The sequence below is a fragment of the Anomaloglossus baeobatrachus genome, chromosome 1, assembly GCF_048569485.1.
Source record: "Anomaloglossus baeobatrachus isolate aAnoBae1 chromosome 1, aAnoBae1.hap1, whole genome shotgun sequence".
In the NCBI taxonomy this organism is placed as follows: domain Eukaryota; kingdom Metazoa; phylum Chordata; class Amphibia; order Anura; family Aromobatidae; genus Anomaloglossus; species Anomaloglossus baeobatrachus.
The window spans coordinates 958,367,102-958,390,551 of record NC_134353.1 but is presented as its reverse complement, the minus strand read 5'-3'; the positions used below and the strand labels follow the sequence as shown (position 1 = coordinate 958,390,551).

Below are 23,450 nucleotides of genomic sequence, written 5' to 3'. Positions count from 1 at the left end.
ATGAAACAATTGTGTATACTATATTGCTGTGACATTGTTCTCCTTTTTTTTTTTCTCTTTTCCTGTTTATTATAAATTAGTCCTTGAAGAAAACCCTCAACGGGTTGAAACGTTGGACAAAATATACACTTCTAATAATAAAGACGTTTTTTAAGCACCATATTGGACTCTTTTCTCATATATAATCCTTAGTGTGCCGGAGTATATTTTTTCTATTTTACCTGTTTTTCTCCAGAGCACCTACATTTATTTGAGTGGTCGAGCCAGGTTTACTCTTTACATATCCATAGGCAACCTGTCTGTGGGGGTTTCCTGGCTCCCACTGCATCGGGAGGTGGTTGCTGCCAATGCTAGCCAGCCCGGCTGGGGAAGCTTGCCTCCATGTGCAGATATCCCTGGGCTGGTGCTCAGCACAGGAAGCTGCGCGGCCTTCACACCTCCCAGGAGCTATGGACGGTGGAACGAGCACTGAAATCCTCCCCCACCCCTCCAGGGTTGGCACGTTTCGGGTTATGTCGAATAATCATTCTACAGTCTCCTACATAAACCTCCGGGGGGGGACACACTCCCTATCCCTCATTCAGGCATCTTACGTTTTTTTCAGTGGGCAGAACAGAATCCCCGCTCTACTCTACACTTAAAGGGATTTCTAAATACCAAGGCAGATTGCCTCAGTCGCCATCAACCGCAACAAGGGGAATAATCCCTGAATCCAAGGCTCTTTTCAACAGTAGTGCCTCTGTGGAGAATGCCGCAGATGGACCAGTTTTCCTCCAGGCTAAACAGGCATATAGACCAATTATGTTCCATAATTCCAGCAGACCAGCCCTTCGCAGTGGATACACTTCCGGTTCCATGGACTTTCAGATTAGCCTATGCCCTTAAGGCCCTGTTGTCATGCTATCGACAGTTATACAAAAGATCGGGGTGGATCGGCCGAGGGTCCTTCTCATCACCCTCTTCTGGCCCAAGAGGCCATGGTTCGCTCTCCTGAGGACAATGTCTGTCGCGGATCCTTAGGTTCGGCCTGGGATTCCGGACTTGTTAGTGCAGACACCTGTATTCCACGCACAGGAGGAGGGTTTTCATTTAACAGGTTAGAACTTGAGAGGTTGTTGCTGATACCCAAAGGGTTCTCCCCTGCACCTGTCTCTTCATTGCTGAAGAGCCGTAAATTGGTTACCACTAAAATCTGGGAGAGTGTGGCAAGAGGTTCTCTTATTTACAAATAGTCCCTTGGGTACGGAGGTTCCTATTCCATACAACTTAGCATTCTTGCAGAAGGGGTTAGCTCTAGGGTTCTCAGTTAACACTCTGAGGGTTCATGTTCTGCCTTAGGAGCCTTATAGGTTGGTAAACTGGAAGCAAAACCGGTGGGTTAATAGGTTTTTGTTTTTGTTTTTTTTTCAGCTTGTGATGGGACTGTACCAATGGTCCTGCCTGAAGTTCCACTGTCGAATCAAATTAGGTTGGATACCCTCAGGGGTCCTCCCTTTGAACCTATTATCAAACTCTCCCTGACGTTGCTAACATTAATGACGATTTTGCTAATGGCCTTGCCGTTAGCACACAGAGTTTAAAAAAGCAAAAAAGAAACTATCATTACTTACAGCAAGATGGAATTGCAGCTGTATACTGCTCAGGCCAAAAGACTACTACTACTCCAGCAGGATACAGCTAAACCCCCACTAGGTGGAGGCAACACAGGTGCAGGTGGAGCCATTCACACGCACTTCCAAATATGGAGGAGGTGATGGCTGGATGGTAAAACTGCACACTGGAGGCTTGCATAGAGCACTGTTCACACTAGCAGACGCACAGTCACAAACCCGCAGCCTATTAGGTGACGCCCATACTATTAGATCAGGCGGGCTGCCAAGCCGTACCCCCACTGCGCGCTACGTAGGGACAGAAACTCTGATAGCAAGGCCTAACAAAAAGGGGCCTGGCTGTATCCTGTACAAAAAAGTTTTTGAGGTTTTTTGTTAGCGTTATGGCCATAAGACGTAAGCCTACAACCCTCGTCACGGGAACCTCATGCTTGTAGGTCCCTACACTACATATAATCTAAAAAAGCAAAAAAGAAAATATCATTACTTACAGCAAGATGGAATTGCAGCTGTATATTGCTCAGGCCAAAAGACTACTACTACTCTATTGATTACAAGCCTTATCGGTAGTACAGCCCTACACTCAGGTAGGTATTCAATAATAGGGTCCTATTAACACCTTCTCCGGCCTATCTCCCAAAGGTCGCCTCTCGATTCCATAGCACGCAGGAGATAGTTCTTCCCTCCTTTTGCGGCCATCCTACATATACAGGGGTAAACAGATTCACGAGTTAGATGTCCAAAGGGCCCTGCTTCTATGCCTCTCAGTGACACACAGTGTGGGGAAAACAGTCCTTATTCATAGCCTTCAATGTAGTAGGATGGGTCTGTGGGTGTCAAACAGCACTGTATCTAGGTGGATTAGGGAGGCTATTGCTTAGCCTACTCCTCTAGTGGGGCTGCCATCCCAGAGGGCATAAGGGCCCATTCCACCAGTTTAGTGTCGACCTCCGGGGCTGAGAAGATGCAGATATCTATTGACCGGATTATAGGACCGCTCCCTGGTCCTCACACGCTACCTTTTTTCCGTCACTATCTGTTGGATCTATCCTCCTCGGCTGACCTCTCATTTGTAGATGGGTGCTTGAGACGATGGTCCCTCTCTATTACGTTATTCTCTGAAAATCTCTCACGTGGTGCTATCATGGGTGAAGGGAAAACAAGGTTACTTACCGGTAGCTGGTTTTTCCTAAACCCATGACAGCACCCATATAATCCCTCCCTTCTCACCCTTAGTGTGCACTATTCTGGGTGTGCATGTGTGTGTTATAGTTGGTGATGGAATTAAGTTCTAACAATTGTTGGCATCCCTCTCAATTCTCGGTAATCAACTGACGAAGGGGGGAGGTACCGCCCTTTATTTCAGAATGGTTTCCTGTCCTCGCTGGGCGGATCCCTCTCTCACGTGGTGCTGTCATGGGTTCTGGAAAAACCGGCTACCGGTAAGTAACCTTGGTGTTTTTAATGGGAGAATTCTAAAATTGCTGCTATGTGAGCGTGTTAGTGCTTAGAGTTTAATGGACTAAGGTCGACCAAAGAGTTTAAAAAAAAAAAAATCCAGTTACGCAAAGTTGATTACTTTCAATTACCTGGTGCAGTCCCAAACAAAACACCATTTTAAAGGGAGATTTCTAAAATTGCTGCTATCTGAGTGTTAGTGTTTATAGAGTTTAATGGAGTTGGGTCAACCAGAGTGTTTCAAAAAAGCCAGTTAGTGCAGCAATAAACCCAGCCTATCTGCTGCAAGATCAATCAAACAGTCCCTTAAAGGTATAATTTCAATTCCTTCTATTCTGTAATAAGAGTACACTTACCTGCATACCTAATTAAACATGCTCAAGTCATACATTAAGGGTTGGGGAAGTGGACGTGGTGCTGATGTTGGTGTTTGTGGCCATGTGACATGGCAAACTGTGCCTGCTTCTGCACCGTGCACGTTTTGAGAGTAATATTTGGAGGTCATGTACGGTGATTAACAAATATTTGAGCAGCCACGTTCAGAAGAAGCAGATTATGGGGAACTGCAATTAATGTCTGAAGAGATGGATGATGATTACTTATGGGCGAACTCCCCAATGTTCATGTTCGAGAGCCTCGCCCGAACGTTTTGTAAAGTTTGAGTTTGAGTTCTGAGAATGCGAACTTGCATCCGAACTACTAACTTGGACTTTACAGTTATGGGCAGGGCTGTGGAGTCAGTCTGTGTTAATTTTGGTTGAGTCGGAGTTGGTATAAAATGGACTGACTCCGACTCCTAAAATATAGAATAACTTGGGTACACTGGTTCAATGCAGAATGTGCTGAATATTTTTTTTCATAGGAATTTGGGAACGTTATAAAATGTCCTATAAATGGCCTGGTCCATTCCTGATCTAAGGCTACATTCACACACAGCGTTTTTGCGATGGAAGGCCACAGTGCTGTTCATGTAGCTGAGGAACAAACAGATATTACAACAGAAGAACAGCAAAATGATACTTTAGAATTAGATGATCTTGTTGAAGCTGCTTCAAAACCCTTTCATATTCATCACATGCGCTGTGTTGTGCACACGCTGCAGCTGGCAATAAGAGATCTGCAAGAGGAACATGCTGGAAATCTGATTGCAAAAGTGAGGAAATTGGTTATTGCTGCCAGATCCCCTAAAATTGATTCCATTTTGAAGAGACGTGTTGGGAAAGGGGCATTTGTTGCTCAAGCCACTCGGTGGGGCAGCACTTATCTAATGATTGAGCGATTGCTTGAACTAAAACAGTTTTTTAAAAATATGGTGAACCCTCAGGTGACCCTAGTGGAGGTCAATGGACACAGGTGGCTGAATTGAAGGAATTGCATAATCACTCATTTGCGATGATTAACAAATTACAAGCTGAGGATTTAACTCCTTGCATTTTCATAAGGGAGTGGAAGAACTTGCTATTTTGCCTGTCCTAAAGAGGAGGTTTAATCGCAGATGACATTTCTGCTTCAATGAAATGCAGAGAGACACAGCTATTAAAAAATAAAATTCTGCCCTTTCTCCTCGAGTGAAGATGGCTGGTAGGACTCTGTACACGTACCCTGATAACTGGAGGGCATACAAGCCCCTCATCGCTGCTCAGTATTCGAGGTTTCCCATCACCGTTGCGTCCTCTGCCCCAGAATTCCAGTTTGGCGTCACCAACAAAACGCCTGAGTTCCTGAAGAAGTTTCCTCTGGGGAAGGTCCAGCGTTTGAGGGTAATGATGGCTTCTGTCTGAGAGCAGCGCCATAGCTCACTATGTGGGTAACGATGCCCTCCGTGAAGCATCCCGCCTAGACAAGGTCCTCCAATGGGTCAGTTTCGCAGGCAACCACATTGTCCCTCCAGCCAGCGCATGGGTCTTCCCAACTCTGGGGATCATGCAGTTTAACAAGCAGGCTACAGAACAAGCCAAGGAGGAGGTGAAGCTCATCCTGGCCACCTTAGATGCTCATCTTCGCACTAGAACCTTCTTGATTGGTGAGAGGGTCACGCTGGCTGATGTGGCAGTTACGTGCTCCCTCCTGTGGCTTTACAAGCAGGTCTTGGATCCTTCCTTCCTCCAGCCTTTTGGCAATGTCACAAGATGGTTTATAACCTGCGTGAATCAGCTCTAGTTCCATGCAGTGTTGGGAGAAATGCAGCTGTGTGACAAGATGGAGCAGTTTAATGCTAATAAGTTTGCAGAACTGCAGCCCAAAATAGAGACCCCCAAGAAAGAGAAACCTGCCAAGGAACCGAAAAAAGAAGAGAAGCCTGCACCTCCCCCAGCATCGGCCACAGAGGAGGACCTGGACGAGTTTAAAAAGGCTCTGGCAGCGCAGCCCAAGTCAAAGGACCCCTACGCTCACCTCCCTAAGAGTTCCTTCAGTATGGATGAATTTAAAAGAAAATATTCCAACGAAAACACGCTATCGGTGGCCCTGCCTTACTTCTGGGAGCATTTTGATAAAGAGGGCTGGTCCATCTGGTACTCGGAGTGCAGTTTCCCCGGCGAACTCGCCCAAAGCTTCATGACCTGCAACCTCATAACTGGTATGTTCCAGCTTCTGGACAAGCTTCACCAGCGTTATCCTGTTCGGACCCAACAACGACCGCTCCATCTCCGGCGTGTGGGTGTTCAGAGGCCAGGACTTAGCATTCACACTGTCTCAGGATTGGCAAATAGACTATAAATTTTACAATTGGAGGAAGCTGGACCCGGACAGTGAGGAGTGCAAAACCCTCGTGAAAGAGTATTTCTGCTGGGAAGGAGAATTTGAGCATGTGGGCAAAGCCTTCAACCAGGGCAAAATTTTCAAGTGAGGACATGGGGAGGGAGCGAGGAGCTGTCTGTCCACTGAAGAGCTGGGGCCCGTCCACTGCTCTCTTCGAATGAAACAATCAAGCGTTTTAACTTTAGACGGCAAACCCCAAAAAATAAAAAGTCAAACATAAACAGCTGCCAGAAGATTTTTTTTTTTTTTTTTTTTTTTATGTGGACCCAATTCATCGTATACTTCTTGATGATCAACAGCTTACTAAAGGAAAAGAAGCTCTGAGTGAGTGAGGCAGCAGTTAGGATGAGCGGCTACAGGACTGCCAGGTGCAAGAGGACTTGGGTCCTGACAGTGCTACTGCTGCTGCCATATCTTCATCTTCATCCTCATCAGATGAGGAGTTTAACTTTGACAAGTATTTGGATGACATGGAGCAGGCAAAGCGTTGCTGCAAGGAAAAAAGATTTCACTCAGTCTCCTATAGCAAGCAAATTGATCATATTTCCGCAAAATTTTTCACTTGTGCTCAAAGAAATAGAAAAATTCAACTGTTCATCATAACTGACTGTGCATGAGGCAATTCCTTTATACCCGGAAATTGTTATAGATGTTTCCCATGTGGTTGCGGCTTTGCCTCCAACCCAAGTTAGTGTAGAGAGGTTTTTGTGTTCTAAAGTTGTATTTCAATAAATATATTTTATCATAAAAATGATTAAATGTCTGGTGTTCACATTGTACTACAATAAATTTGTCACTATAAGCAATATATCGGAGTCGTGGAGTCTGAGTCGGTGCAAGGGAAATTGTGGAGTCGGTGTCGCAGGTTTGGCTTACAGACTCCACAGCTCTTATGGGATGGGGGAGGCTGTAAAATAAAGAAATATAGTTAATAATAAACATTTTTTATTATACTTACAGGTCCCGCAACGCATCTTGCAGACTGTTTCCCGTCCGCTTCTGCTTCCGGGTCCGATCATTGCTGTACCCCCGGGTAACCACCACTGACTTACAGGACCTTCCATGACGTCATAGCCATGTGACCAGTCTGGTGTGAATATTGTATAGACATTGGGTTACAGACTGGTCACATGGCTATGACGTCACGGAAGGTCCTGTAAGTCAGATGTAGCAACGCTGAAGATGCTTGCCTGCCTTTGGACTACATCGGAGGGTTTAGGGGTTTTTTGCGTTATAAAATTTGAGTCCTAAATATCTTCTGTTTTTTATTTCTAATAAAATATTTTTTCTGTCTGTTATTTTAACAGTAAAATAAAACAATCATAGATGCTGACACAGAGTGGGCATCTGTTATTGGATGCTGGAGTAACCTGAAACCAGCCCATACATTTTAGCATCTAGAATGTGTGGGCAGATCCCAGATTACTCCAACAGCCAATCACAGATACCCATTCTGCGTGACAGCCTCTGTGATTGGCTGTTGGGTCCCTCACACATATACTAGTGTTTAAAATAGATAAATAATTTCAAAAAATGACACCGCGTTCCGCAGTATTTTTGATTCTCGGCACAGATAAAGCGGACACTTATGGGCTGCCACCCCCATCTGCCTAGCTTTACCTTGGCTGGCAATCAAAATACAGGAAGCCCAATAATTTAAAAAAAAAATGCATGAGCTCCCGCCATGTTTTAATCACCAGTCAGGTAAAGCCAGGTAGATGGGCCCCCCATGCTAAAAACCGCAGCCACCCCTGGAAATGGTGCATTGTTTCTTAGTGCCATTTCTATGCGCTTTACCCGGCTTGTCCAGCGGCCCTGATGATGGTGGCACGTTGGGTAATAAAGGGGTTAATACCAGCTTTGTATTCTCAGCTGGTACTAAGCCCGAAATTCATGGTATCACGCCAAATTACACATGACCACCATGAATTTCTAGTAAACGGTAAAAAAAAACCCACAATTTTTCTTATTAGGGATAAAACAAACATTTAGAGACTCAATCATTGTTATAAAAAAAAAAATGCAAAATGCTGAGTCCGACGTAGTCCACAGGTAGAGCAATGTCGGCTCTGCTTCATCGCTCTGTACAGACAAGTGTCTCTACAGAGAGAGAAGCAGGCTGACACTGAGGGTATGATTCCACTTCTGTATAAGGCTACTTTCACACATCAGTTTTTTGCCATCAGGTTCAATCCGGAAAAAAACGGGTAAAACGGATCCGGTACCGCATCCGTTTTTTCCCCATAGACTTGCATTGTTACCGGATTGTACCGGATGGCTTTGCGTTGCATCCGTTTTTTTCCGGATGCGGCAAAATTAGTTAATGCGGCGGCCGGAGGCAACGTAGCTTGCAACGTTTTTTTGTCCGGCAAAAAAAACGCATCGCGCCGGATCCGGCGCGATACGGCGTGTTTTACAATAGAAGCCTATGGACGCCGGATCCGGCGTAATGCGGTAAAAAACGGATGCGGCCGCTGGATCCGTTTTTCTAAACTGAGCATGCTCCAATGTAATTAACAAAACGGATCCAGCCAAAAAACGGACGAAAAGGATGCAAAAACGGATGCAAACCGTATCCACCGGATCCGTTTTTTAACGGATCCGGCATAACGGATCCGTTAAAAAACGGATCCGATGGATACGGTTTTCACTTTTTTTTCAGGATCCGTTGGATCAGGAAAAAAAAGGACTGTGCCTGAATACAGAAAACTGATGTGTGAAAGTAGCCTTACTCGTGCAAGTCTTACATTGCATCACCCTGAACAGCCTGACACTCTCCTAACAGGAGCGCCCCAGCTGCATGAAAATACATGCAGCCGACCTGCTCCTGTCAGGAGAGTGTACCCTATGTTTGGTGATGAGATGCGAGATTCGAACAGTGACCGTGAAAGTTCAATTGAGTCCATGGCTAAGCCATGGACTCGAGTGAACTCTGACGTCACCGAAGAACATTGCCGAAGACTGCTGAGTGACGAACAGTGCAATTAATACCCCTGGAAGTTAACAGGACCTTCCATGACGTCATAGCCATGGGACCAGTTTGTAAGCCAATGTCTGTACAATATGCATACCAGACTGGTCACATGGCTATGACATCATGGAAGGTCCTTTACTCAGTGGTGGTTACCTGGGGGTACAGCAATGATTGGACGCACAAGGCCGGGAGACAGTCTGCAGGACGTGTAGCTGGACCTGTAAGTATAATCAGAATGTTTTTTTAATAATGTGCTTTTTTATTTTATTTATTTTTTTTCAGCCCTTTCAGCCCCTGGACCCGAACTGTAACACGAGCTTCACAGGAAAGCTCGTGTTCGGGATTATGTGCACAAACACTGTGTTCGGTACGGACCCCGAACTTCACAGTTCGGGTTCCCCCATCACTAATGATGATGAGACAAAGTTGCCAGTCAGGGAAAACCAGGCAGCTGGAGGCTGGTACTCTCAGCGTGGTCAGGCCCAAGCGTTCTGGGCCCCCCACGCTATCAGGTCAGGCTAAGAGCGCATGATACACATTTTGACCACAACCAAATACTAGTTGTGCACCTTTCTTGACCCATAGTACAATGAGAAATGTCCAACTGACCTGATGAATAAGGGCTCGATTCCCCCACCCTTTATCAAACCACTAGATGACACCTTAAGTGACCTATAATGTAAAATTTTGTAAGTATTTTTTTATTAATGTGCATCCCTTCCAATCCAAAGTAGGGTATATCTTTTTTTTTTTTTTTTTTTTTTCTTTTCTCAGATATTTCTCCACCATGTCTTGATGCTCATGATATATGTATACCCCGTCCCCGCTGGTTCATTTATTTTATTTTATTTTTTTTACATATGGCTTTAACTCTACCACTCTAGGAGTTTCACTCCTTACCAAAGACGCAGGTTACACTCGTTCACAACTAGCCACGAAAGAGGAGATTGTTTTCCATTACTTATTTGTAAAGATAATACATTTTGTTGCTGCTCCGCTCCATTTTCCTGATACGGGATTCAGGCCTGACAGATAACACTGAACATTTTAGAAAGGAATAAGAAATGTGTCAATGTGTTGGGTTTGTGACATGAGCAATCTCTCTGTGTTTCCAAAATCTAAGTATCTGACATGTAAAGGTACCAGGGACGGCAATCATGGGCGAGAGGCTGTTTTCACCCTGTTACCCTACAGACACAGAGGGGAGAGCTGAGATTCCACCTGGTTGCATCAGTACTTCTCTTCCAGCTTCTCCTCGTCTAGTTCACACTGTGTTGTTCCGCGTTCAGGGTTTTTAATGAATAAAGATGGGTCCACAATGGTTAAAAACTGCACATATTTTACTTGTAATACTTTTTGAACACAGTTTCCTCTTGCTTGTGACATATTTCAAAATTGGTTTCAAACAAGGCATTAACATCTTAAGGCCCTGTCACACACAGATAAATCTTTGGCAGATCTGTGGTTGCAGTGAAATCATGGACATAGTGTTCCATTTGTACACAGCCACAAACCTGGCACTGATTGTCCACAATTTCACTGCGACCACAGATCTCCCACAGATTTATCTGTTTGTGTGACAGGGCCTTTAGTACAAACCGGCTCTTCTGTTTTCGGCTGCAAACAGGTTCATACAGGCTACAATGGAGGGTGGAGAGGTGGTTGGTGCATCCCTGTTCTCTAGGTATCGCTATGATTAGAGGTACCTGCACGGGTATGCTACTTCTTCGAGATTACTCCTAAAGTCTTCCCCAGTGTCAGTTGCCATCAGTCACACATGATCAGCCACATATGGCACTGTACACACACACACTGCTCTCTGGTGCCTCAATGGAGCTTAACCCCTTCAGAGTTATAACCTCAAAATGACACTGGTCAAAATTGCAAAAAAATGGCCGGGTCTTTAAGGTGAAAACAGGCTGGGCTGTTTTCACCTTAAAGACCCGGCCATTGTTTTGCAATTTTGACCAGTGTCACTTGATGAAGTTATAACTCTGGAACGCTTCAACGGATCCTGGCTATTCTGACATTGTTTTTTCGTGACATATTATACTTCATGTCAGTGGTAAATTTAGGCCGATATGTTTTGCGTTTATTTGTGAACATTTTGGCTTTTCAACGAAAATTTCGCAATTTTTCAAAATTTGAAATTTTATGCCCATAAATCTGAGAGATGTCACACAAAATAGTTACTAAATAACATTTCCCACATGTCTACTTTACAGCAGCGCAATTTTCGAAAGAATTTTTTTTTTCGTTAGGAAATTAGAAGGGTTTAAAGTTCATCAGCAATTTCTCATTTTTCCAACAAAATTTACAAAATAAAATTTTTAGGTACCACATCACATTTGGAGTGATTTGAGAAAGCTAGGCGACAGAAAATACCCAAACGTGACCCCATTCTAAAATCTGCACCCCTCGCTCTGCTCAAAACCACATCCAAGAAGTTTATTAACCCTTTAGGAACTTCACAGCAACCAAAGCACTGTAGAAGGAAAAAATGAAAATTTTACTTTTTTACACAAACGTGTTGCATGTTTATGTAAAATGTTGCATGTTTTATGGTGTACAATGCACCATAAAATTAATTGTACAATTTCTCCTGAGTACATTGATATCTCCTATGTGGTGGAAATCACTTGTTTGGGCGCACAGCAGGGCTCGGAAGATAAGGAGCGTCATTTGAATTTTTGAAAACAAAATTGGTTGGACTCATTAGCTGACATGATGTTGTGTTTGGAGACCCCCTGAGGTGCCTACACAATGGAGCTCCCCACAAGTGACCCCATTTTGGAAACTAGACTCCTGAACTTTGAACCCCTGGAGGCTTCACAAAAGTTTATAATGGTCAGCCGTGAAAATATATAATTTTTTTTTACCACAAAATTGTAATTTCAACCAGGTAGCTTTTTTTTTTTTTCTTCACAAGGGTATCAGAAAAAAATGCACCATAAAACGTATTGTGCAATTTCTCTTGAGTACACAGATACCTCATATGTGGTGGAAAGTAATTGTTTGGGCGCATGGCAGGGCTCAGAATAGAAGGAACACCATTTCACAGCAAAATTGGTTGGAATTATTAGCGGACGCCATGTTACGTTTGGAGACCCCCCTGAGGTGCCTAAACAATGGAGCTCCCCCACATGTGACCCGATTTTGGAAACTAGGACCCCCCCATACAAAAAAAATATTAGTTTGGTGAAATAAAAAAATATGGACGGCAGTAAAAAAAAAAAAAAAAGAGCGCCTGCAACTGACACTAAGGCAAGTGCCACACGTGAGAGCGATGCACGAATCTCACATCGCATCACCCAGCACAGCCGCACACTCCTGTCTGGAAGAGAGCGACTGTGCCGGATGATGTGATGGGAGACTCGTGCATCGCTCTCATGTGTGGCACTGGGCTGACCCTTACAATATGCAGTAAAAAATACTATAGTTGACGATTACTACAGTATAATTTTACTGGCCCTAAACTAAGCTTATTTGTACTTCTTTCTTAGTTTACAGAAAAAAATCAGGACGTACGCACGGATGTGCTGCAAAAAGGGGGGGACTAGGTGGGATGGAAAAAAAAATGGATAGAGGATGGGAGAGGGTGCGGCGGATGGAGGTACGGTGAAGGATGGGAGAGTGCGTGGCGGAGGATGGGAGAGGGCGCGGTGGATGGAGGAGCGGTGGAGGATGGGAGAGGGCAGGCAGCAGATCAGAGTGAGAGGTGGTGAAGGGGGCAGCAGATCGGGGAGGGTAAGGGGGGTGGAGGGGCAGCAGATTGGGATGGGTGAGAGGGGGAGGGGAGAGCGGGGACAGAAGATCAGGGAGGGTGAGGGATGGGAGAGAGCGGGCAGCAGATCAGGGAGGGTGAGAGATGGGAGAGAGGGGGTGGGTGAGAGATGGTGGAGGGGGCAGCAGATCGGGGAGGGTGAAAGATGGGAGAGAGATGGTGGAGGCGGCAGCAGATTAGGATGGGAGAGCGGGCAGTAGCTCACGGAGGGGGGCAGCAGCTGTTGGGGGACAGCGGTGGCAGTTGGAGGGGGCTGCAGCAGATAGAGGAGATCGGCGGCGATGGCGGCCGATTTGGGGGGGGGAGGTGCTTACCAGGGCACTTGCAGGAATCGCTCTCCTCAGCTTCCACGGACGGAGTGAAGCTGAGGGGAGTGGTCACCGGCTCCAGTTCCACGGTGATTGGAGAGACCGGCCTTGTGACCGATCTCTCAAATCAGAGCTGGGGGCGGGTGAAGTGTCGCGGGCGGAGGGGACGAGCTCGCCACGCACGGGTCCGTGGATTCTGCTGCTGCTGCTCGGTGGCTCGAGCGGTGGGCCGGACCCGGGGACTGGAGCAGTGCTCCTCACCCGTGAGTGAAAAGCGATGGTTTGTTCGGGGAGAGAGTTCGTGACGCCACCCACGGGACGTGGTTATGATGGCACCACCGCTGCTGGTGACGGGGATCCCGGGAGAGATGGTAGGGAGCAGCTAGGATGTTGTCCCCTCCGTGGGTAGGGGTTGGTGATCCCGGATGGTGATACGGGGAGGCAGGGTAGCTGGGGTGCAGGGTTGCAGGGGCAGCGCGGCGCGGTGCCGGATGGCACTGGTGTACTCACTCAGACAGTCAATGACAGAGTCTCTGGTAAACCAAACTGCCGGATGGACGGGTCCTGCAGCCGGCTGCAGTGTGGTTGTGCTCTCCCCGGACGGCTGATGGTGGCTGTCTTTCCCTGCACCTGTTAGAATTTTCTGACTCCTGTGGTTGCCCACTGGTAGTCCGCTCCCCGGCGTATAGGTGCCCGTTTTGCCCGCAGGCGCTGGCCCTTGGATCTCTAGCCTATGGCGGTGGCTGTATATCCTCTCGGTGTGGACTGTTGCCTTTTGTTGGGTCTTGGTTGTTGGGAAACCTCTGGGTTCCTGTCACACTCGGATTTGACTATTGTCGGCGGCTCCAAGCCTGGTTGGGGTCCGATGGCCCTGCCTGTGTGCTTAGCTTCACTCCGCTCCCCAGTTCGGTACCAGCGGGCCACCGCCCGACCCCGGTCCTACGGTTCTACAGAGGTCCACTACCTCCTGCAGACGGACACCACCGTCTGCCAACCTTGCTGTCAGTGCCTGGGCTCCGACCCAGACACTTGCAGTTTCTGTCCTCTCACTTTCACCTCCAAACTCCTAACTCCTCTGCACTCAACTGACTACTTTTTCCCGCCTCCAGGCCTGTGAACTCCTCGGTGGGTGGGGCCAACTGCCTGGCTCCGCCCCACCTGGTGTGGGCATCAGACCCTGGAGGGAGGCAACAAGGGTTTTTGTCTGACTGGTGTGACTATCCAGGGGAGGGGGTGTGTGTGTTGTTATGTCTGTGACTACCTGGCTAGTCCAGGGTGTCACATTCCCCCTTGGTGAAATGCAAACCCTCCGCGGGCTGCCCGTCCATCACCGGTTTTATTTTTCTGTAAAAGATAATTTAACATGTAAAACATAAAACACAAGCATATTTTAGTTCTTCCCTTACGGGAGGCATGGCACTTTAACGTTTCAAACATATAAAAACATTTTTAATAATAACGGACGGGTTCATGTTTATCCGCTTCCCCACCGAAGCAACCTAAACCTTGATGCTGCCCCTAAGAAACGGGCAGCACCCCTCTTCCCCAGTCCGGAAGCAGGAACTCTGTTCCAGGTCACCCAAGCGGGAACGGGTACGGTGTCTCGCACCCGGCTGTCACTTTAGGGGACCCCACGTCCAGAGGGACCCCTGACCCCCGGAGGATGGCCACCGGTCCTGGTGGTGGCCGGGCCCCAGCCTACTCCGCTGCGGGCCCTTCCTCTAATCTGCCTCTCCGGAGGCGGCACGGAAAATGGCCCACAAACTATTTACAAAACCACAAGTTCGTGGTTGGCCTGCAAGTTCTCGGCCTTGTCTCTTAGCGATCACTCACGCAACAGGGAATGGGGCAACAGTGATCCCAATGGGGACGGGGCTCTTCATAGCCAACGGGCTACCACAAACAAAACTGTAGGGTCCCAACGGAGACTTGCTGTAGGATCCCAACGGGGACTGTCAGTTGGGTCCCAAGGGCTATCCACAACACCTGACTCTGGTACAGCTTCCTCCTGCAGCTTTCCCACAGTCCACCACCGGACAGCACGAGCACCCAATTCCACACTCACTCAGGGGTGACACTGTCCCACAGGACTCCATTTTCAGCTGCCGGCGGTGCGGGTACGACTGCTCCTCCGATCGGACTCTTTAATCTTGAGGGCCAAGTGCAACATCAACAGGGTCCCGACGGGGACCGACAGCAAGGTAGCCGGGAACCGCTACCGCATCAGCATCCTTTTTCTCCAAGCAGCAGTCTTATGGCACAGCTGCCATAGCTGCCGCTCCGGGTCAGTCGGTGTGGGGGATGGGCCCTGCCGGAGTCCCTCCATGCCGGCTACGACCGGCACCTTCAGTAGAGAGGGGCGCCGCTGTGACATGGCCTGCTCTGCCGCTTGGCAGCTACATCCCCGCGGTGCCTCGGCTGAGGCTGGGTGTGTGGGAGCGGTCAGCATGACTTGCGGTGCTGGCGTCTGATCGAGGATCGCCTCCGTTGCGACCAGGATGAAAGCCAGGACAGGTGCCAGGGCGGTGACAATGGTAGGGTCCGGGCCTTCTCCCACAGATGCTGAGGGCTCCGCTACCGGTGACTGGGGTAACGGGTCGGTCGGGGCGGTGACCGCGGGCGTGGGCAGTGAGGAAGGTGGCGTAGTGGATGGCAGCAGGCCGGACCCCTCAGACGCAGCGGCCGTTCCCTCGGGGACATAGGGGCGTGGGTCGCTTACCCGCTCCTCTGAGACCACCTCTACTCCAGATGCCCTCACGGTTGTGACCAGGCCCTTCTTCTCCGATGTCCACTCCGCCATCATGGAGTGGACCTTGGCCTGGAGTTCCTGGCACATCTTGCTGGATCCAAGAACGTGTTCCGGCAGAGTCCTGGCGTCCCTGCACTCTGTAGTGCTAATTACATGCGGTCGTTAAGCACCGCCGCTCCTGCGGCCAGCGCTCCTCCGCCAGCTCCGTCGGGCGCAGACATCTTTTTCCCGTCCCCCCTTGGTTCTTTCTAGCACTTCCTCTTTGGGGGCGGGGCTTCACTTTCGCGCCTTCCCTGCTCGGGGAAGACGCTCGAGCGGGAAATCTTCGCGCCAAAGATGGCGACACTTCAAATTTTTCGGCCGGACGCCGCCAGCGGGGACTGCAAGGCGCACTTCTACCGTTAGGTAGACTGATCCTATCCTGTTCACAGCGCCAAGTTGTTGCGGGCAGAGGGGACGCGCTCGCCACGCTCGGGTCCGGGGCTTCTGCTGCTGCTGCTCGGTGGCTCGAGCGGTGGGCCGGACCCGGGGACTGGAGTAACGCTCCTCACCCGTGAGTGAAAAGGGAAGGTTTGTTTGGGGACAGAGTTCGTGACACCTCCCACGGGACGTGGTGATGATGGCACCACCACTGCTGGTGACAGGGATCTTGGGAGAGATGGTAGGGAGCAGCTAGGATGTTGTCCCCTCCGTGGGTAGGGGTTGGTGATCCCGGGGCCCGGATGATGATACGGGGAGGCAGGGTAGCTGGGGTGCAGGGTTGCAGGGGCAGCGCGGCGCGGTGCTGGATGGCACTGGTGTACTCACTCAGACAGTCAATGACAGAGTCTTTGGTAAACCAAATGGCCGGATGGACGGGTCCCGCAGCCGGCTGCAGTGTTGTTGTGCTCTCCCCGGACGGCTGATGGTGGCTGTCTTTCCTTGCACCTGTTAGAATGTTCTGACTCCTGTTGTTGCCCACCGGTAGTCCGCTCCCCGGCGTATAGGTGCCGTAGGAGCCCGTTTTGCCCGCAGGCGCTGGCCCTTGGATCTCTAGCCTATGGCGGTGGCTGTATATCCGCTCGGTGTGGACTGTTACCTTTTTGTCGGGTCTTGATTGTTTGGAAACCCCTGGGGTTACTGTCACACTCGGATTTGACTATTGTCGGCGGCTCCAAGCCTGGTCAGGGTCCGATGGCCCTGCCTGTGTGCTTAGCTTCACTCCGCTCCCCGGTTCGGTACCGGCGGGCCACCGCCCGACCCCGGTCCACTACCTCCTGCAGACGGCCACCACCGTCTGCCAAGCTTGCTGTGAGTGCCTGGGCTCCGACCCAGACACTTGCAGTTTCTGTCCTCTCACTTTTCACCTCCAAACTCTAACTCCTCTGCACTCAACTGACTACTTTTTCCCGCCTCCAGGCCTGTGAACTCCTCAGTGAGTGGGGCCAACCGCCTGGCTCCGCCCCACCTAGTGTGGACATCAGACCCTGGAGGGAGGCAACAAGGGTTTTTGTCTGACTGGTGTGACTATCCAGGGGAGGGGGGGGGGGTGTGTTATGTCTGTGACTACCTGGCTAGTCCAGGGCGTTACAGAAGCAGCGATCAATGGATTTCAATGTTGCAGCCATTTTCAATGGCTGAAACATTACAGTGGCTGTGATTGGCTGAGTGGTGTTTGTCAGCCAATCACAGCCTCTGGAGGCCCGGGGAGGAGGCACCACCCCTCCTGAGGTCAGGCAGAGGTACCCTCTTTCACGAATCTAAGGTTTGTGTGAACCGATCACACTCACTGGGGCCGCGATTTCGCCATGACGTACCCAGTACGTCATGGGTCGTTAAGGGGTTAAGCTCCAATCCGGTCCCGGTCACTTTTGCTTCCTTTTGTCAGTTACTTCTTCCTTGGCTTATTCTACGCACTACTCTTAAGTCTCCTAACCCATGAAATCCTCCACACTAGATCCCCTTCATTGTTTTCCGGTGTCTCTGGTTAACTATTTCAGCCCTGTCAGTATACCTGAAGTCTAAGCAAGCTTTTGCAACTAGGGAACCTAGGACATCTAATGATGGCTGGTAGCACTGCACCCATAGACACACACACAGGGAGCTTAAACATCCTACTACCACTATACATACGGTATAAACACATTATACATTGTTGTAAAACCAGTGATGATGTCTTCAGGGGGTGCCGGTCGCAGACTACTCTTCTACACAAGCACAGATTCACCTAAAGCAGGCTTCACACCACGACAACCTCGATACAGGCCCGTGCTTTCCATAATGTATTGTAAACAAGAAAAAAAATTGTTTTAGCGTCTGCTCAGCTTCATTTTACTGACACAGGTTTCACCCCAGCACAACTACCTTGATAGGGGCTCTTAGGGCTCATGCGCACGTTGAGTGTTTTTTTTTTTTTTTTTGCGTTTCTGCAGCGTTTTAAGCTGTAGCGTCACATTGTCAAAATGCATGCGTTCTGCTTGCCCAGCAATGTCTATGAGAATCATGCTAAATCCGTGCGCACCTTGCTTTTTTAAACACAGCGTTTTGAGTGTCAAAAATTTGACAATCTCTGCATTTAAAAAAGCAGAATTTCAATTCTTTTGTCTATTTTGGCAGCGTTCTACACCCATTGAAATCAATGAGCTGAAGAAAAACACTACCAAAATGCTAAGCACTGCGTTTGTTGCGATCCGCGTGTTTTTTTGACAGAACGCAGTTCTTTCGATCTCTCTCTCTGTCCATGTCGGTCTCTCCCTCCCACCCCCTCTCTCATACTCACCGATCCACGATCATCGGCATGGCGCTGTAAGGCGTTCACACCGTGGCGGCTTCTCTTTTGAAAATGCCGGGTGCTCTTTAATCCATCTCGTATTCCCTGCTGCCCCCGTCCACCGGCGCCTATGATTGGTTGCAGTCAGACACGCCCCCACACTGAGTGACAGCTGCCTCACTGCAACCAATCACAGCCACCGGTGGGCGTGTCTATATCGAGCAGTAAAAAAAGTAATTTAAAAAAAAAAACGTGCGGTTCCCCCCCCCCCCCCAATTTTGATACTAGCCAGGGTAAAGCCACACGGCTGAAGGCTGCTATTCTCAAGATGGGGAGCTCCATGTTATGGGGAGCCCACCAGCCTAACAAAATCAGCCAGCAGCCGCCCATAATTGCCGCATCCATTAGATGTGACAGGGTCGGGACTCTACACGGCTCATCCCGAATTGCCCTGGGGCAGTGGCAAACAGGGTAATAAGGAGTTAATGGCAGTAGCCCATAGCTGCCACTAAGTCTTAGGTTAATCATGGAAGGCGTCTCTCCGAGATACCTTCCATAATTAACCTGTAAGTTAAAGAAAATAAACACATCCAAAAAATCCTTTATTTGGAATGAACGAAAAAACACCCTCTTTCACCACTTTATTAACCCCTCAAAACACCACCAGGTCCGATGTAATCCACGCAAGGTCCCATGACGCTTTCAGCTCTGCTACATTGGAAGCTGACAGGAGCGGCCGTATAACACCGCCGCTCCTGTGAGCTTCATGCATCAACTGAAGTGAGTCGTGCGATCAGCTGTGCTGTCACTGAGGTTACTCGCGGCCACCGCTCTCAGCTGGAGAACTTCAGCTGTGGCTGCGAGTAACCTGAGTGAAAGCACAGCTGATCGCGCGGCACACTGCAGTCACTCAGGGGATTTGTGATCACAGCTGAGTCCTTCACGTGTGACCGCAAATCAGGCTGCCACACAGAGAGAGGCGCGCAATGTCAGTGAAATCGGGTGAAGCTCTGACGTTACTGCTGCGGACTCCTGTGTCCTGGCACTGACCTTGGAGGTTCATATGAGTTAATGACAGCACACAGAGACAGAGCAGCGGGATGACAATGAAGTTGGGTGAAGTTCATCCGAATTCATTCTCAGCGCCTGGCTCTGTCTGTGTCTGCTGTCTGTGGGCATGTAGCAGAGATGGGGGACTGAACTGACAAAAATACATCCAAAATGCATCCAAAATACGTGTTTTGGATGCATTCTTTTTGTCAACACGCAGCGTCACGTCTGCTAGAGGGTGCATTCATTTCTGCAGTGGCCAGGACGCAACGTGCGCATGAGCCCTTACTTAAAATTTTGGTCCTCTAAAATTAAAGTTATCTTTTTTTAATACAGCAATGTTTCTAATATCTTTACTATCCACATATTCTTCATTAGTAACATAACCTGCTTTCATTTCATTCATGTCAAGTTCTTTTTTTGTTCCTTCTTATTGGATTTCTCACTGTCCAAATGTCAGTATCATCTGATGGAAATGAGTGTTCCTTCTGGTCACATACATCTCTTCCACTGTCCACAACATTGCATCTTTCCCCTGACTGATTCATTCTGTAAAATTTTTAAAAAATTGTAATAAAAATGTATTCAGAGGCCATCCACTACGTGTCTTCTAGGGTGTGTTGCAGTCCCTCTTTCTAAATTTTGTCTACCCTTGCACATTGTGGAACACCAGCATTGGCATGACCAGTCCTTCACCTGAGCTCTTGCTCAGTTCTCATCACCTGTATAATAAGTTCCACAGATCTCTCAGTGGGAGATAGCCTCTGATTTATTCTCTGTACAATTCCCTGCAATTGACACGTTCTTTCATTGGAGAAGCTATCAAGCTATGGCAGACATTGTCCCCAGGAGTAATTTTGGGGTCAGTCATCACACATAGTGGAACAGTAGCATTGTCACACTCGGTCCTTCACCTGAGCGCTGTACCAGTTACCATCACCTGCATAATACGCTCCACAGATCTTTTCACTCGCTGGTTGATTTATCCTCTGATTTCTTAGCTTTACAATACCTTCTAAGGGACTAATTCTTTCATTGGAGAAGTTGTCCATCTCTCTGGTTGTGGTTGTGGCAGAAGTCATCCCCAAGGTTGTGCTGAGTGCACACCGACACTTCAGGCCCCGATCCTGGAGGAAGCTGGGTCCTCAACAAATACACAGCACAATGTTTAAAATTAATGTTACAGACCCTAATTGAATCTGTCGATTTTTGAGCTCAAACTGGCCTGGGTGCTGGGAGGGATAATGATAAAAAAAATCAAGTCTTACTAATACATCCAGTATACAAACTCAAGTTGTCGATTCTGTGTCTCCTAAAACATCAAACAACAAGACACCAAGGAAAATGGAAGCAAGTCTGAAGGTCATATGTGTAACTCTAGAGACACAATGCTGAAAAACAAAGCTTCTGCAAGAAAAATTTGTTTAATTGATTACTGGAAAGAACAGTGTATGCATCCTAAAAAATATTGTTCAAAAGGTTATTCATCAGTGGCATGCAAAACAAAACCAATTAATAAAAGTCAAGAATGTGCTACGCAAGTATAAAACAAAGATCAAGTAGTAGAGAGAACTCTAGAATATTCAATACTGCACCACAACATGACTGAGGGCCCTCCCAAATTTCCAGTAGTGGGCTACCTGTGGGCCCTCCGAAATATGAGAGGACTCCCAAATGTATGAGTGAAGGCCACCAGAGGGCTATACAAATTTTATGTGACAAATAACGTTGAGAGTAGAGCCAATTGTGTCAGTTTTGGGTGCCAACCCCTGCAGTCAGACCGGTGCAAATCTGGGTCAGAATTAGGGAACTCTTAGCCGGTTTAGGGTCCTTTGATTAGATGTCCTCTGATCTGTCCATTATTGTGTGTATAAGGATGCAGTAGTAAAAGACACATAATGTCCCTGGCCGCATGCATGGGTGCACATACCGGTCTTTCGGTGACATTGTGATTTAACTGCGTTGGTGACTTTATAATTAGAGATGAGCAAAGCTGTGCGGTAAAGGTTTGCTAATTGAAAATTTGGTACAAGCTTTAGCATGTTTGTTCGGGCTTGGTAACCCCAAGCACTTACCCCAAAAGTCGTCGAGCTTCTGTTTTGTTCAGTTTCTGCCCCCGAACATTGGCCACATTTCCAAAAAAGCTCTTGAAATGGCATGTTCTGCTTTTGTATGGGATTGTGGTGCTGTCTGATGTGGGGTTTTGTTAAATCAGTGAAGGAGGTGGGGAGTTTAGACCGGGAGAAGCCTTTTGGCGTGCAGCGCCATTTTTTTGTAAAGTTTATTTACAGATGTTCCTGCAGCCAATCACGACGTAGCAAACCCACCAGATTCAGACACAAGGGCTTCCGTGCTTGGCTGCTTAAACCCCATGTGTGCATATATATTGCGGACATGTTGCGTCAGCGCCATTTTGTGAATGTGAAACCTTAGAGAAGATGCTGCTGCCAGTGCTTCTAGACAGTTCACTTAGGGGGTTTAATGCTAGGTAGTTGAGATAGATAGATAGAAGAGCGATAGTTTAGAATAGGGGCGTGTAGTGTAGGGAAAGGTGTGTGTGCCACAAATCGGCACATTTCATGATAGAAATAAGGAGTGGAACTTGTAGTGCCTGCTAAAGATTAGCCAGTGAAGCATCTAAATAAGTATTACTAAGTATTGCTACATATTGCTGCCTGCTCCAAATTACGCAGTCCAACACATTTATAGGTATTGTCACTCAATAGTTGCTGGCTGAAAAAAGTTGCCAGGGAATTATGTAAAAAGCGTTTCTTGGTAATTTTAATTGTCTGCTCAAAATTCTGCAAAAATAGTTATAGGTATTGGTAGATTGGTCAAAGGTCTAGTAAGCAAACGCCAACTCACATATCCCAAGAGAAATGAGAACAACTTTTACGGGACAGCCTACTCCACTAGATTTCTTTGACAGCCTTACATCACTTCAACTTTGACATGAGGCTGATAAACAGCAGGTGCTGGAATGGATGGCAAGCACTGCTTTAAGGGGCATCTCCTCCTCTTCCTGCACCTCAACATCACACACAGTTCATTCCTCTGAGGTGCCACCCCAATTACACTTCTTTGCACCCACGTCACAAATCACCAACCGGCAAAGTGACTGTGGGGAACCACACATGTGCGAATCTCAAGAGCTGTTCACACATTCTATCCCATGGGCATCACAGGTCCTCTCCAAAGATTCCCAGACTGAAGAGGAGGAAAGCATCTGCACTACTGCCCAAAATCTTTGAGCTGGATCCTGACCTGGATGAAGTAGGGTCCCAGGAGGATTCCGAGCCTCCTCAAATGCTAACGCCCGGGGTTGGAGGTGATGATGATGAAACTCTGATACTTAAGGCTCACGCGTACTGTGCTGTGAAGTCAGAAAGAGGAGGAGTGGGACAACATAGAGCCTGATGATGAAGTTGTATATCCCACTTGGTGTGAACCCAGAGGCACGCAGCTGTGTAGCTCAGCAGATGTGGAGGAGGAAGCCAAGCAGGTTAAGTTGCCAATTCCCAAATAAAGTTTTCATTCATATGTGTATGCAAGGGCAGCAATGCTGCCAAACTAGGGTGAAAATGAGTCACTCCAAGTCTGATGATGTCGTTACAGTCTACATGAAAAAGATACCCTTTCTTTCCACCTCACATGCAAAGAGATATTTGTCTGTAGTACCAGTCTTCTGGGAGCAAGAGGCCTACGCCTGTTTGTCATGCATCTCTTGATTTTTAACATGTAAATGCCAAGCCACATCCTGTGTGTTGCATGCACAATTCTTTCCTGCAGTGCAAAGACACTAGTGAAATGGGGGGGAACAATTGATATCACTGTCCTGCTGTCTGCTTGAAATGTTTTTAAATATGTGAGTTTTAAAATTTAAATGCCAGGCAACATCCTGTGTGTAAGTCAACACAATTAGGCAGTGCTTAAATTAATATGCATCAGAGAATACAGTGACACATCTGCAGAACTGTGCAACACTATCCAGGCCAAGTTTGATAAGTG

General features: G+C 47.9%; 2 protein-coding genes and 1 pseudogene across 3 annotated transcripts in view; all 3 read left to right on the top strand.

Annotated features, from left to right (window-relative positions):
* LOC142257597 (uncharacterized) overlaps window positions 1-23,450 on the top strand; it is a 1,260,196-nt gene that overhangs the window by 710,172 nt on the left and 526,574 nt on the right. The gene's annotated exons all lie outside the window — the stretch shown is intronic.
* Window positions 1-23,450, top strand: part of LOC142257662 (uncharacterized) — a 69,389-nt gene that overhangs the window by 37,831 nt on the left and 8,108 nt on the right. The window lies entirely within an intron of this gene.
* Window positions 4,639-6,032, top strand: LOC142257682 (elongation factor 1-gamma-A-like; annotated as a pseudogene).